Here is a 13,761-nt window from a genome sequence, read left to right as displayed (position 1 = left end):
CTCCACCTCCACCTCCACTACCTCCACCTCCACCTCCACCTCCACCTCCACCTCCACCACCTCCACCACCTCCACCTCCACCACCACCACCACCACCAGCTTCACCACCATCACCACTACCCAGAGAGTGGAGCATAGCAAATGAAGGGCATGAACTCTCATACTAGGCTGCCTGGATTCAAATTCCCTCTTTGTTACCATCTCACTTTGTAAACATTAGATAAGTTACTTTGTACTTTACTATTCTTATCTGCCAAATGGGGAAAATAATAGTGTGCATCACATAGGATTGTTCAGAGGATCAAATTAATTAATGAATGTAACGTACTTTAGATAACACCGTTGTATGTAAGAGCTCAGCAATCATTAGATATTAGTATATTATTCAACTTAAAAGCTCATACCCTCATTGTAGGATAATTCTCTCCTACTTTGTCTATGTTCTTTATTAGGCACTCATTAGATGCTGTCTTTTGGTAGTAGTCAATTTAATTGCTTTTAGTAAATAGTGAACATACTCGGAATAAAATACCTCCAGTGTATGTGAGGGGTATAAAGATGAACAACGATACAAACATCTGTATCTCCATGACCAAGATTTGCATATAGAATATTACTAATTTCCAGGGAGGCCCTTGATTATTCCTTCCAAATCTCATCCACTTTCATCCTCTCCATTATCAGTAAGCTCCATTCAAACATTGTTCTTTAAATCAATATTAATTATCAGCGTTGGTGATTCAATATATATTTTCAAATTTCTTTTTCTCAGGAAGGCTTTCTTGAATTATAGATTTTTTATATTAGGAAAGGTAGCAGTCCAACTTCATTTTTTTATAATGTAAATATCCAGTTGTCCCAGCATCATTTTTTGAAAAGCCTATTCTTTCCCCCATTGAATTGTCTTGGTACCTTACTGAAGATCTTGAGTAAAGATCTTGAGTGAAGATCTTGAATTGACTCTGAGTGTGTTTATTTCTGGATTCTTTATTCTATTTTATTGACTGATATTATTATGATTCTATATCTATTCTTATGCCATTACCACACTGTCAGGTTTAATGTAACTTTCTATTAAGCTTTGAAAGCAGGAAGCCTTCCATATTTGTTCTTTTTTTAAAAAATATTACAGCTGGGTTTTTTTTAAATAAATTTATTTTTTTTTGGCTGTGCTGGGTCTTCGTTGCTGCCTGTGGGCTTTCTCTAGTTGCGGTGAGCGGGGGCTACTCTTTGTTGCCGTGTGCGGGCTTCTCGTTGCGGTGGCTTCTCTTGTTGTAGAGCATGGGCTCTAGGCACATGGACTTCAGTAGTTGTGGCACGCGGGCTCAGTAGTTGTGGCTCACGGGCTTAGTTGCTCCGCGGCACGGGGGATCTTCCCGGACCAGGGACCGAACCCATATCCCCTGCACTGGCAGGCGGATTCTTAACCACTGCGCCACCAGGGAAGCTCCCCATATTTGTTCTGTATTCAAGATTTATTTATTTAGTCCACTTTGGGCTCATTGAATTTCCTTATGGATTTTTTTTTGTTTTTTGTTTTTTGTTTGCCCCATGCAGCTTACAAGATCTTCCAGGGAGCGAATTTGTGCCCCCTGCTGTGGAAGCGCACTAACCATTGAACCGCCAGGAAATCCCCCTTAAGGATTTTTGAATCAGCTTGTCAACCTGCAAAGAAGCCAGCCGGGGTTTTGATTTACGTGTTCTTTCATTTCTTTGATCAGTGTTTTGTAGTTCTCAGAGTATACAATTTGGACTTTTTTTGTTAAATTTATTCCCGAGAATATTATTCTTTTACTGCTATTGTAAATGGCATTGTTTTCTTAATCTCATTTTCAAATTGTCCATTGCAAGTGTATAGAAATACAATTGATTGTTGTATATTGATTTGTATCATGCAAACTTGCTCTAATTGTTTATTAGTTCTAATGGCTTTTAAGTGGATTCCTTAAGATTTTCTGTATCATGCTGCTGATCATGTCAGCAGCAATAAAGATAGTTTTACTTTATTTACAATCCAGATGGCTTTTAGTTCATTTTCTTGTCTGATTGTCCTGGCTAGCCTCTCTACTACAATGTTAAATGGAAGTGGTGAGAGCAGATATCCTTGTCTTGTTTCTCATTTTAGAGGAAAACCATTCAGCCTTTCACCATTACGTATGGTATTAGCTGTGAGTTTTTCATAGATGCCCTAATGGGGCTGAGGAAATTCCCTTCTATTTCTAGTTTGTTGAGTCACCTAACTCCTGAAAGGTATCTGTTATGTTTACTTGCTCTTGCATCCCTTCTAGTTTAGTCTTTAAATCGTATCATTTTTCTTTTACTTCTAATTCTTTCATAAGTTCTGTCACCTTTCTTTTCAAATTTTCCTTTCTTCCAATCATTTCGTTTTTGAGTTTTCCCCAATTCTAATGTGTTATTCTTTATATCTTCTATCATTTTCTTCGTTTAGGTTTTTTCTAAATATTAGGTTATCCATCTTTTTGTGGTCATATCTTTTTGACACAAATTTATTGTTTGTAGAGATGTTGTTTTGTTCCCCTGTCTTTCTCTCTCTCTCTCTCTCATTTCATCACTTTGTATGGGATTCTTTAATGTTTTCCTGTTGCTAATTTTTGAGGGAAATGAGTTTTCTATTATTTTAGAGTGCTGGTGGTAGTTTTGGATATCTCTTCTAGTTGGATGACTCTTGCACTCACTCCTTCTGTTGTTGTCATGGCACTTATCTGGACCTTCTCTTTCCTTTGCCCCTGTTGCTCCTGACTGCCCAAATTGAATTCTATCCCAGCAATTTCTTCTCATTGCAGGGCTTTGTCTCGGGAGGGAGCTTTGATGAAACGCTCCAGCCTAACCACTCTCTCAGATGGCTGTGGGGCCCCAGTTTGAGCTTGCTGGGCCTCTTCTATTCTCAGGGCTGCCAGATGCCTGCTGGCTTCCCTCTGCTTCCTCCTGTGCTAAGGATGACCACACACAGATCTTGTAGCTGTGGGTGCTCTGGCTCCTCATATTTTGAGGTTTGTGGAGGATACGTTGTCACTTAGTTTGCTTCACATGTTGCCCATGGGTTTTTGGGTTCTGGTATCATAGTTGCTCTGTTTTTTATAAGGGGATTCAAGGATATTTAAATACCATGCCTTCACCACTGCCATCTTCCCGGAATCCTTGTAAGCCATTTACAATCCTTCCTGATGTGATGTAGGCTATAAAACAAGTGATTAAATAAAATGTAAAGTTCTCCTTCACATACGTTATAAGCCTTTATGTTACATGTAAATAATTCATATATACAGATAGATTCTAGTCAAAAGAGAAATATAGCTGTTTTTGCAGTTCCTGAGAAGCTACCTGCATATTAATTAGCTCTTTAAATTCGGGGTTTTGGATTTTGCTCCTCCCTATTTCTAGGGAGGTCCACACCTCAAACATTTCAGAAAGATGAGAATCGGATATGATCCCAAGGCAGAGAGACAGCTTTCATTTCTTTTCTTGTCTGTTTCCTTCACCCGTGTGCTTTCCTCACCTGTGTGTCCCTTGTGTCCATCCTCAATGGAAGTGGAGAATGGTGGTTTGGGATCATGCTGTAAATATCCTCAGGGGCCACTTGACAGTCTTTCCCAAGAGATCTAATAATCTTAATATCACAAATTAGACTTATCTGTGAATTTTCTATAAGCATCAGTGTTTCTTTCAATAGGTGTATCCCAACTGAGTAGTATACTTTGATAATTCTACATATGCATGTTGGGCAAGAATTAACCTTTGGGCTCCTACAGGCTATTATGCTTGTTCTGAGAAATGATTATTGCAAATTGTTTCAACAGTCATATTGCAGTCACTCTGAGTCCAAGACTGGCGAATATTTTTCTATTGTTCTTCACATAAAAAGTCATTCTCAATAATTTTATTTGTGTAATGTATTTTCCTACTTTTAAATTAGCGTGCAATTTTTCTCATTGATTTTGATCCGTTTCCATCTGACCACATTTCCAATTTTCCATGATCACTCAGAATTTAGAACGTATTTCCCAAGGCAGAGTAGAAAAGTTTTGGCCCCTAGGTATTGATAACTAGGCTTGTATTCAATCATTCATCCTACTAATGAAGTTATGAAATGATACTGAATCAGAAGTGTTCAATTTTCTAAATGTAATCATGTATATTTGCAATCTAACACCACACTGCTCTGTGAAACCCTTTAATAAAACAGCTGTGATGTAATTGTTAAGTCTACTTTTGGAATCTGTATAGATAGCACATGATAAACATGTAGTTGTTATTGCTCAATACTGTTGAAGGAAGAGAGGAAGGAAGGAAGGAGGGAAGGAAGGAAGGGGCCATTTACTCATATGTAGATGAGTACTAAGTGAAGCTATCTTGAAGTCCTTGCAAAAGTACTTTAAAAAATAATTAAGACCTTATTTTTTATTCCTTTGCAGGGAAACACTAAGTGAAGATACACAATATTTCATTTACACAAAGTACTTACGAACATTTTATGTTATACAAACAGATGATATATCAGAAAATACCCCTCTGCTCTGGGGAGTAGGGGGAAACAGAGAAAACTGGATTTTTTTCAAAAGAAAAGCTCAAGGGTTAAAATTGTGCTTTTATGGATTATTGTGTTTAGATTAAAAGTAAACACTGATGGAAACTTTTTTATGAGTGCTTCTTTACACTCACATCATTTACTATTTCCATTTAAGTGGATTATACAGGTGTTTTTAAAGCTAACACATCATCAATTTTTAAAAAATTTCTTGGGATTCTTTTATTTTATAGATTCTTTAGGATTTAAAAAAATTGTTGTTTTATAGCTCATCTATGAAGCTGAATTAAGCTGTAATTGCTGTGTCACATGGAAGTCTATCCCTGTCAGTAAAAATTAAATAAAAAGATAAGATTTTTGTTTGCAATGGCTTTTGTTTATTAAGATTGTAGAAACACAGTCAAACCTCATGATACAGTGGTGTATTATTACATGGATGTGGCCAAAGAAGAATTTTATTTGATAAATTGATTTCACAATTTAGAAAGTTTGTTTGTTCCTCTCCCCAACATGAGCATTTTGGTAGGGTTCCACCATAAATATATGTGAGTCTGTATTTAGATTTTTCAAAATGAAGGGTTTAAATGTAACCTTGCAGATTTTTGACTTGCTATTATATCATTTATTGCCCAATTCTCTTGCCACTTGACTCAATCACTGAGCTTTCAGTACTATTTAGCAAACTAAACATTCAGCTCTATGGGCTTCTTTGCCAAATGTGGTGACTCTGCAGTATTTTAGAGAATCTTTGGTACTGTAGGTGACCCATCTCTGGGTTTCCAGTGCAACTTGTACACATCTCCATCATAGCTCCTCTCAGACTGTGCTGGAACTGTGGCTACCCGTTTGTCTCTTGCCTCTTTGGAGCCAGTGACTAGTTTCTCCATTTCTATATCCCCTATACCTTAGACTATTCCTGGCATAGAGGAGGCACTCAGTAAGTATTTATCAAATGAAATATAATGTATACTTTATGGGACATACTAGAACTTTTCTCCTGTTCTCAGTGACCTCAGTTCTCATTATTTTATAAAGTATGAAGAGTATTCCCTCTCTCCTGAACAGTTGAAGGCACATTATAATTACAGATGGAAGAAAACATTTCATGGCTATTAGTGGACACATTATTTGATGGTCTTTGTACCAGTTACTCTTTGCAAACTGGCATGCAGCATTTTTCATCAGTGTGCATCTTATGTACCGACAAGTCACTGTGATGACATTAGGAAGGTGATAGGGCTAGAAGAAACACTCAGCGATGAAACACAGACATTGCTATAGTGGGTATTTATTGAGTAACTAGAGAAAGTCACAAATGGGTGAAATGGTTGCTTTTTTCAGGCAGAGTTTTACAATGATTTAATAATATGTTAGACTTGGATTATTGTATACTTTGTGGTCATAAAACAGGATGACCAAATTCATATCTTATCTGGGTACTTTTTGTTAGGTTATATCTAATAGTATAGCTGGAGATTTTTTTCTTTTATGCCTGTATTACTGTCATTTTCATTTTGAACTTGGCTTTAGACACTTGAAGAGTGAGACATAATTGAAGTGACCACCTTAACAAGCACAGTTGCCCATGACTGTGATGGATTTGTTGTGTCATATGAACGTGTGCTCCCCAAACACTGAACAATAATCTAGATAGTTTTCTCTGTTCATGAGTATAGACAAACACAGATTGGACTTTTAATTTTTCTATTAATTAAGTGCAGTTATACTTTACCAGTTCTATGTATTTTTTTCCTCTTCCTAGGAGTAACAAAAAAAGTGATATATGCATTTTGACCCAGAAATTCCACCTTAGGGGATCTCTTCTGCCGATATAAAGGTACCAATGCATAAAGGCTTATGATTAAGGAAGTCCTCTGGAACATTGCTTGTAGTGGAGGCAAGCTGCAAATATCCTGACTGTCCATCTATAGGGCAAAGTTTGAGTAAAATATGGTGCATCCATGCTATAGATCTATACATTTATAGACAAAATTTAAAATAAAAATAAAGTCATATTGTATACTGTATCCTTCTCTTTCTTTTTTATTTAAGATATATCTTTGGAATCCCTTCAGATTAATGCATATAGCTGTTTATTTTTCTTTAATATGGATATACCATATTCTATTCATTCATGAGGGTGATATTAGTGGGAGAGGATGGAGATTATTATTTTTCCTTATACATATCTTTGACTTATTATAATGAATGTATTGTTATTAAAAGTATCTAACAAAGTTAAAAATATCATAGCAAACGTTCATTCAAAGAGGCTGGGTTAAAGACAAGATGTTTGGAACTAACTCTCTAACTATGATAAGTATTCAAGATAATTAAACAGTTTTAGAACATATTTCAGATGTGAACACAAAGTAATGAGTATGCTTTCTGTTTTTAGTTTTCAGAAGCTAAATTCAAAGTTGTTTCTAAAAGAACAGTTTCACAGACTTTTAGGTAAATACAGTTGCATTGGAATAACCATGTTTCCAGGATTAAGGAAAATAATAATTTGGCTATTTAAGTTCTGACATTTAAGAAAAAGTCGGTCTCAAAACTTTATGGTCACATTTACTGTGTATTTGCATATAAGGTTGGATGTAGAGAGTGATCTTGGTATATGTGAATTGAAAAAGGAGAATGAATCTAAACATGGAATATCGACCAGTAACAGCCACCACTGAACAGCTAAAATTCGTTCTAACTTATTCTCTTCCATTCTTTATTCATTTTATTAATACATCTTTTCACAGTCATTGTTTTTATTACTTTGGCTGCATAGTCTTGTGATTTTTCACTATTCAGATGTCATTTTGAAAATCATATTTACATATTTTCCCTTGTCGGGCTGCCCTTGGGAGACAAGCATTTTAAGTGTTACAAGGAGGTGCTGTTACTATTACAGAGGATAAAAGGACTTGGTGGGAACAGTAGCCCCATACATGAGAAAAAAATGTTACACGGTTCCAGAAGCACTGTAACAAGAGTGGAGGGTACGTAAATGATCTCAGGTCACCAGATTAGTGCAGATAATAGAAGGAAGCATGTGAACCTAAGTTCACTGTATGGATGTAAACTGGAAAATACAGAGGAATCTGCAGCATGGTGTGCGAGGAACAGAACAGGGCACAAACGTATCCTGTGACCTGGTTATCTACAGAACATTGGGACTGGGTCCAGCTACTTTGATCCTCTAGAGAAGCAAGGCCGCTTCCTCGTGTAAAGCTAATTTGGTAGAGTTCACGGGGAGTACAGAGTAGGGTCCTGAAGCAGGCTGCCCGAGTGACCTCACTGCAGGGCACACAAGGGCTCGGGTGCCTGCCGTTCTCCTAATCAGACATCCTTGATATTACTTGTCTGGTGTTGTTTCTTCCTGAGATGCAATTTTCTCACTCCCAGAACAATTCTAAGGCTGATAATACAAATAACACTAATAATACACTGTGTTCTGATAATTTAGGGGGTTCTCTTGCTGTCTCTGATTTCAGGATATAAGCAGGAATCCTCGTTCAAACAATAGTCCTCTGTCCCTCCCCACAGATGGTACTGTGGTTGGAAATCTTTACAGCATTCCAGAGGAACCATTGTGTCTTGGATGCATCATTGTACCAAGGCCCAGGAGCTATGGAACATATTACCTGAAAGGCCTGCCTTACGCTGCCCTGGCACTTGCAAAAATGGTCTTCACGCTGAGAGTCCCAGAGTGTGCCTTACGAAGTAATAACTTACGTTACCAACAGCCATTATGACCTCAGTGAGAGATGCATGTACCCAAGAGCAGCTACATGTTACTGTCAGTTAATTAGTGTGGGTATTCATTAAAAGTGGGAGTGAGAGCCCGGAAACGATCCATTACTCATTGAGAATGGAGTCCTGGCACAGCATAAAAGCTCTCCAAGTAACCACTGAAAGCAAGAACTAGGAATCAGAATAGAGATCAACGAACTGGTTACTTGGTTGTAGTTTTTACAACGTGAATGCACACTCACACAAAAACACACACACTCTTACACTGAGCCCTCACTTGCACATTCACATGTGCATTTCCATTAGCTCTGATAGTTCATGCTGTGGGTTGAATCGTGTCCCCACCAAAAAAAGATATGGTGAAGTCTTAACTCTCAATGTTTGTGAATGGGCACTTATTTGGAAATACTGTAGGGTCTTTGCAGAGGTAGAGTTAAGATGAGGTCATACTTGAATTGAGTGGGCCCTAATCCAATATGACTAGTGTCCTTATAAAAAGAGAAAACAGAGACCTAGGGAGGAAAACATCATGAAGACACAGAGACATACAGACACAGAGGCAGAGAATGGAGTTAGGCTGCCACAAGCCAAGGAATGCCTGGGGCTACAAGAGGCAAGGAAGGATCCTGCCCTAGAGGATTTGGAGGAATCATGGCCCTGCCAACACCTTAATTTCAGACTTCTAGTGTCCAGAATTGTGAGACAAATTTCTGTTGTTTTAAATCGCCAGTTTGTGGTATTTTGTTATGTAAACCCTAGGAAACTAGTATAGTTTACTTATAGGAAATGGACACCCTCACACGTGCGGCACTTTATGTTATGCATCTTCTGACACATTTTCATACTCGTGTTATGTCTCACTTAAAACAATTCAAACTTAAACACAATAAACTCAGCCATTCCTACTCCAATCAATTCATGTCAGGCCGTCCTGTTTGGAATAAAATGAAAGATGAGTCAGAATTGCAAGGTGGGCACCTGCTACTTTGTGCTCTGCTTTGGAAGTAAGGAAAACATACCCCTTTATCATTCTTCAACTCAGAAAACAGTTGTGATATAATTATAATAAAAATCTTTCTTTAGGATATATGACTAATCTAGTTTTGGAATCCCAATAAACTTGCCCATAAAGGAAGAAGTCATTTGAGGAGTTTTTAATGGGGTAATTTTTAACCAATTTGAAATTCTGACAGAAAAGTGTTGTGAATGTTTGTAGTAAATTTAAAATATACGATTTTCCTGTCTTTCCTGTTTTTTTTTTTTACTAAGTCTTAAATAAAAAAGCTTTCCAAATTGACATTTATTTTGCTTCTTTAAAATAATCTGTACAATTTGCCTTCCTACCTACTTACTACCTGCAATGGTCACGTTAGCTTATATTTGTGTGTTAGATTCTATGGCAAGTGTAAATAATACAAGGTGGTTCTTGACATCAGAGTGTTCATAGGCTATAACCAGTGTTCCCCAATTTACACCTCCTGCTCACCATACTTCTTCTTTTAGCTCCTTACTCCTTTATTTTACTTTTTGGCCGCACCTCACAGCATGTCGGATCTTTTTTTTTTTTTTTTAATAAATGTATTTATTTTATTTATTTATTTATTTTATTTTTGGCAGCATTGGGTCTTCGTTGCCACGTGGGCTTTCTCTAGTTGTGGCGAGCAGAGGCTACTCTGCATTGTGGTGTGAGGGCTTCTCATTGCGGTGGCTTCTCTTGTTGCAGAGCACGGGCTCCAGGCACGCAGGCTTCAGTAGTTGTGGCTTGCGGGCTCTAGAGCGCAGGCTCAGTAGTTATGGCGCACGGGCTTAGTTGCTCCGCGGCATGTGGGATCTTCCCGGACCAGGGCTTGAACCCGTATACCCTGCATCGGCAGGCAGATTGCCGACCACTGTGCCATCAGGGAAGTCCGGTATGTAGGAAACTTATTTCCCCAACTTGGGATCTTAGTCCCAGACCTGGGATCGAACCCACGTCCCCTGTAGTGGAAGCATCAAGTCTTAACTTCTGGACTGCCAGGGGAGTCCCTGAGCTTCCTCCTCCTAACTCCAACTGTCTACTTCCATTTCTCCACTTAGATATCTTAAAGGCATTCAGACTCAACTACAGAAAACCAAACTTTTGATATTTTTTGCCACTTTAATTCTCTTTCATACTCTCTTTCTCCATAAGCAGTGCCACCATCCATACAAGTATGCATGCAAGTCAAAAACCTGAGCTTCAGGCCTAATGTCACCATCTTTCCCCACCCTCCATCACTCTACCTTTACTGAATTGAACACCACCATTTATTTTACCTCCTTATTGTCTCTGGAATCGTCCCAATTTCTCATTCTCCTCCACCACTTGTTTAGACCATGCTCCCATGATCTTTCCTCTAGATTACTGCAGCAACATCCTAATGGCAGGAAGGATAACAGCCACACTGCCCACACCTCAGCCTCTTCTTTACACTGCAGGCAAAGGGATATTTTTAGAAGGCAAATCTTAAGATGGCATCTGCCTGCTTAAATGCACAGTGGTTTCCCAAAGCTTTCATAGTAAAGCTGGGAATCCTTAACTTGGTCTAGAAGCTCTGCATACCTCTCTCAGTGTGAGTTCACACTGTTCTCCTCTGTCCTTGCACGCTGAACAGAGTCCCTTCTTATGCTCTAAGAAATGCTCCGTGTTCCTCCCAACTCCAGGTCTCTACACCTGTTATTTCTTCTGTCTCCTCGCCAAATTCTTCCTGTTAATTACCACTCATCATTCAGGATTCTGCTCAAACAACACTCTTTCAGGAAAGTCTTTCCTGATACCATAGAACAGATCAGGGCCCCTGAAAGTATGTTTATTGATTCTCTCATTCATTCAACAGTTATCGAGGGCTTCCGAAAGTCTTTCCTGATACCATAGAACAGATCAGGGCCCCTGAAAGTATGTTTATTGATTCTCTCATTCATTCAACAGTTATCGAGCATCAGGGCATGCCAGGCACTCTTCTTGGTACGTGAGCTATATCACTGGACATGAAGACAAGACGTCTGCTCACATGAGCTTATGATATAGTTGGAGGAAGAAATAATGCACAAATAAATGAACAAGGAGCCACCAGGAGGTGATAAGCTCAATGATAGACATAGTGAGTGAGGCATTAGACCTCTCTGAGAAGGTGACATCTAAACTTAGATCTGAGTGTCAAGAAGGAGCCCATGGTATGAAATTCCAAGGGAAGAACATTCCCAGCAGAGGTTCTAGTGGTGGAAGGAAGGCTCTAGAGAGTAGAAAGATGGTAGAATGCAAAAGTGAAGGGGATTAGGTTCTGTAGAAGAGATCACCAGGGGCAGTATTCTGCAGGTCAGGGTAAGGTGTTTGAATTATATGCAAAGTACAATGAGAAGGTACTAAAGTGCTTTAAGCAGAGAAAGGATTTGCCCTTATTACATATCCAAAAGATCACTCTGGCTGCTGTGTATGAAGGATTTTAGGTGTCCAAGTGTCTAAGTACAGCTATCAGACAGGGGCTACTGCAGTGGGCCAGGTGGCTTGGACTGGGAGAGCAGCCATGGGGTTGAAGGAAAACAGACAAATAGAGGAAGTCAGCTGGAAGTAGAAATAAGAAAAATTGCTGTCAGGTTGGATAGGAGATAAAGGGAAAAGAAGACTCAGGGATGATTTCTTTATTGAGCTACTAGGTGAATGGTGGTAGCAATTATAGAGATAGGGGATGCTGAGTAAGAGCAGGTTTGGAGATGGGGAAAGCAAGAGCTCTGTTTTAGGCACGTCAAATTTGAGATATATGTTAGATGGCCAACTGGATGTATCAGGTAGGCTATGGCTTCTAAGAATCTGGAATCCCAGTGACAGGTGATGTCTGGAGTCACAAATTGGAAAACCATCAGCATATAGGTACTATTAAAGCCATAAGCCTAGAAAGAACAGTGAAGAGGGACCAAGATTGAGCCTTGGGATATTCAGGGTGGAGTTGAGGACAAGGGACTAGGAAAGAATGCTAAAAGGAGCAGCCAGTGAAAGAGGACAATCTAAGAGTGTACTGTCAAGACGGCCAAGAGTAAAAATGATCCCATTAATTTAATTCTGCATAGGGTGTTCTGTTACTGTTACACGTTCAGCAAAAAAAAAAAAAAAAAAAAATTCTAAACAACCCTTCTTTAATATATTTGACAAAAATATGAATCCTGCTTCAGCTATCAAAATTAAGTTTATTTCTCCTACCAAGAGGAGAAATCTCTCCCTTTGAGTAACAAATCTCATTCTTATTAGTAAATGCACATAGTATTAGATTTTCCCCTGGCTCCCAGCATGAGTTCTGGTTAATTCCTTCCTCTTTTCTTTGTACATTTCAAACACTGATCAGGTAAAAGGTGACTTTAAAACATCTGAAGATAACAAATTTATGTCTGAGAATCACGGTCAAATATATTCACAACAACATGTGGGCACATCAAATGTGGAAATTAGAAGCTGGGATACCCAGTATGTAGTTGATAATTTTATACCTTTCCACTGAATATGTATGTGTCTATAGTTTAAAAAGCCCAGGAATCTTCAAAAGAAATGACGTTTGGGAGAGCAGGGAGCAAGGGGGAGATAATTAAAAGATAAATAATTTGTGTTATCAAGGCGTTTTCAACCCTGGGGTATGTGTTTTGCACGAACTGGTGTGTGTGTGTGTGTCAAGCTCCAGCACACTCATCTGGGGTAGCAGAGGTTTGCCTCAAAACATTCATCAAAACACAGGCTGCATTCCATTTCCACAGCCCGATATCAAGATTGCCCAGAATTACATCTTTAGGCCATTAGACATCTAATGCAAAGCCATCAAGGCTTTCAGCTTTCCCCGGGGACCCCTTGAGAGGAATTTCTGCCGAGAGCCGGCAACTCAGACCCGATGGCTGTCAGGAATGAACCGTGGTACAAGATTCAGGGAGGGCTTCCGTTGTCAAAACAATAATAGCTGTAATTTTCTCTCCCTCTATTTACAGGAAACAAACTCTTCCTTCCTGTCCTCTGCCTGTAGCAGAAAATAGACAAGCCTAGCAGATGTCCAGGGATGGCGGAGAAGTACGTTGGGCTGCAGCTTCCTTGGAGAGAAAACAAGCGCTCAACGGAGACTTGCGGGTGGGGCGTGAGGGGTGAGGGGTAAGGGAAGGCGGGGGCAGGAAGGTGGTGCAGTATTGCATCCTGATTCCTAATGCGGGCAGCACTCCTTGCCTTCTTTCTCTCCCTCCATCTGCCTTTGTCTCTTTCCAGTTCTTTCCTACCACTGCGAGACCTATGAACTAAATATGGCCACGGAAATCTCCAACAGTCGCAGTATTTTTATTTTTATTTTATTTTATTTTTTTCAGTCACAGTATTTTTAAACTCTTGTGGCCTCCTGTTTGCAGACTCATGTGACTCACATGAACTAGATCCCGAGAGTTTCTCATGGGAATCCAGGATGCTTTGCTGGCTGGGGTTGCTTGTGTTT

The 13,761-nt window shown here is 39.2% G+C and overlaps 1 long non-coding RNA gene across 5 annotated transcripts in view; it reads left to right on the top strand.

Moving 5' to 3' along the window:
• The window catches only part of LOC112064641 (uncharacterized), a 35,290-nt gene extending 21,898 nt beyond the window's left edge, over positions 1–13,392 (top strand). For 2 of the 5 annotated variants that reach the window (XR_002891578.3, XR_002891579.3), the window contains exon 5: positions 1,558–4,313. This is a non-coding gene — a long non-coding RNA (uncharacterized lncRNA). Of the gene's footprint in view, positions 1–1,557; positions 4,314–6,308; positions 6,346–8,083; positions 8,384–13,273 lie in introns of those variants that run through there. The other 3 variants (XR_008618355.1, XR_008618354.1, XR_003681443.2) reach the window with 3 other exon arrangements.
• Positions 13,393–13,761: the final 369 nt, after the last annotated feature.

The sequence above is a fragment of the Physeter macrocephalus genome, chromosome 10 (genome assembly GCF_002837175.3).
Source record: "Physeter macrocephalus isolate SW-GA chromosome 10, ASM283717v5, whole genome shotgun sequence".
In the NCBI taxonomy this organism is placed as follows: Eukaryota; Metazoa; Chordata; class Mammalia; order Artiodactyla; family Physeteridae; genus Physeter; species Physeter macrocephalus.
The sequence above is the reverse complement of the archived record's forward strand: the minus strand, read 5'-3'. Positions and strand labels throughout refer to the sequence as shown.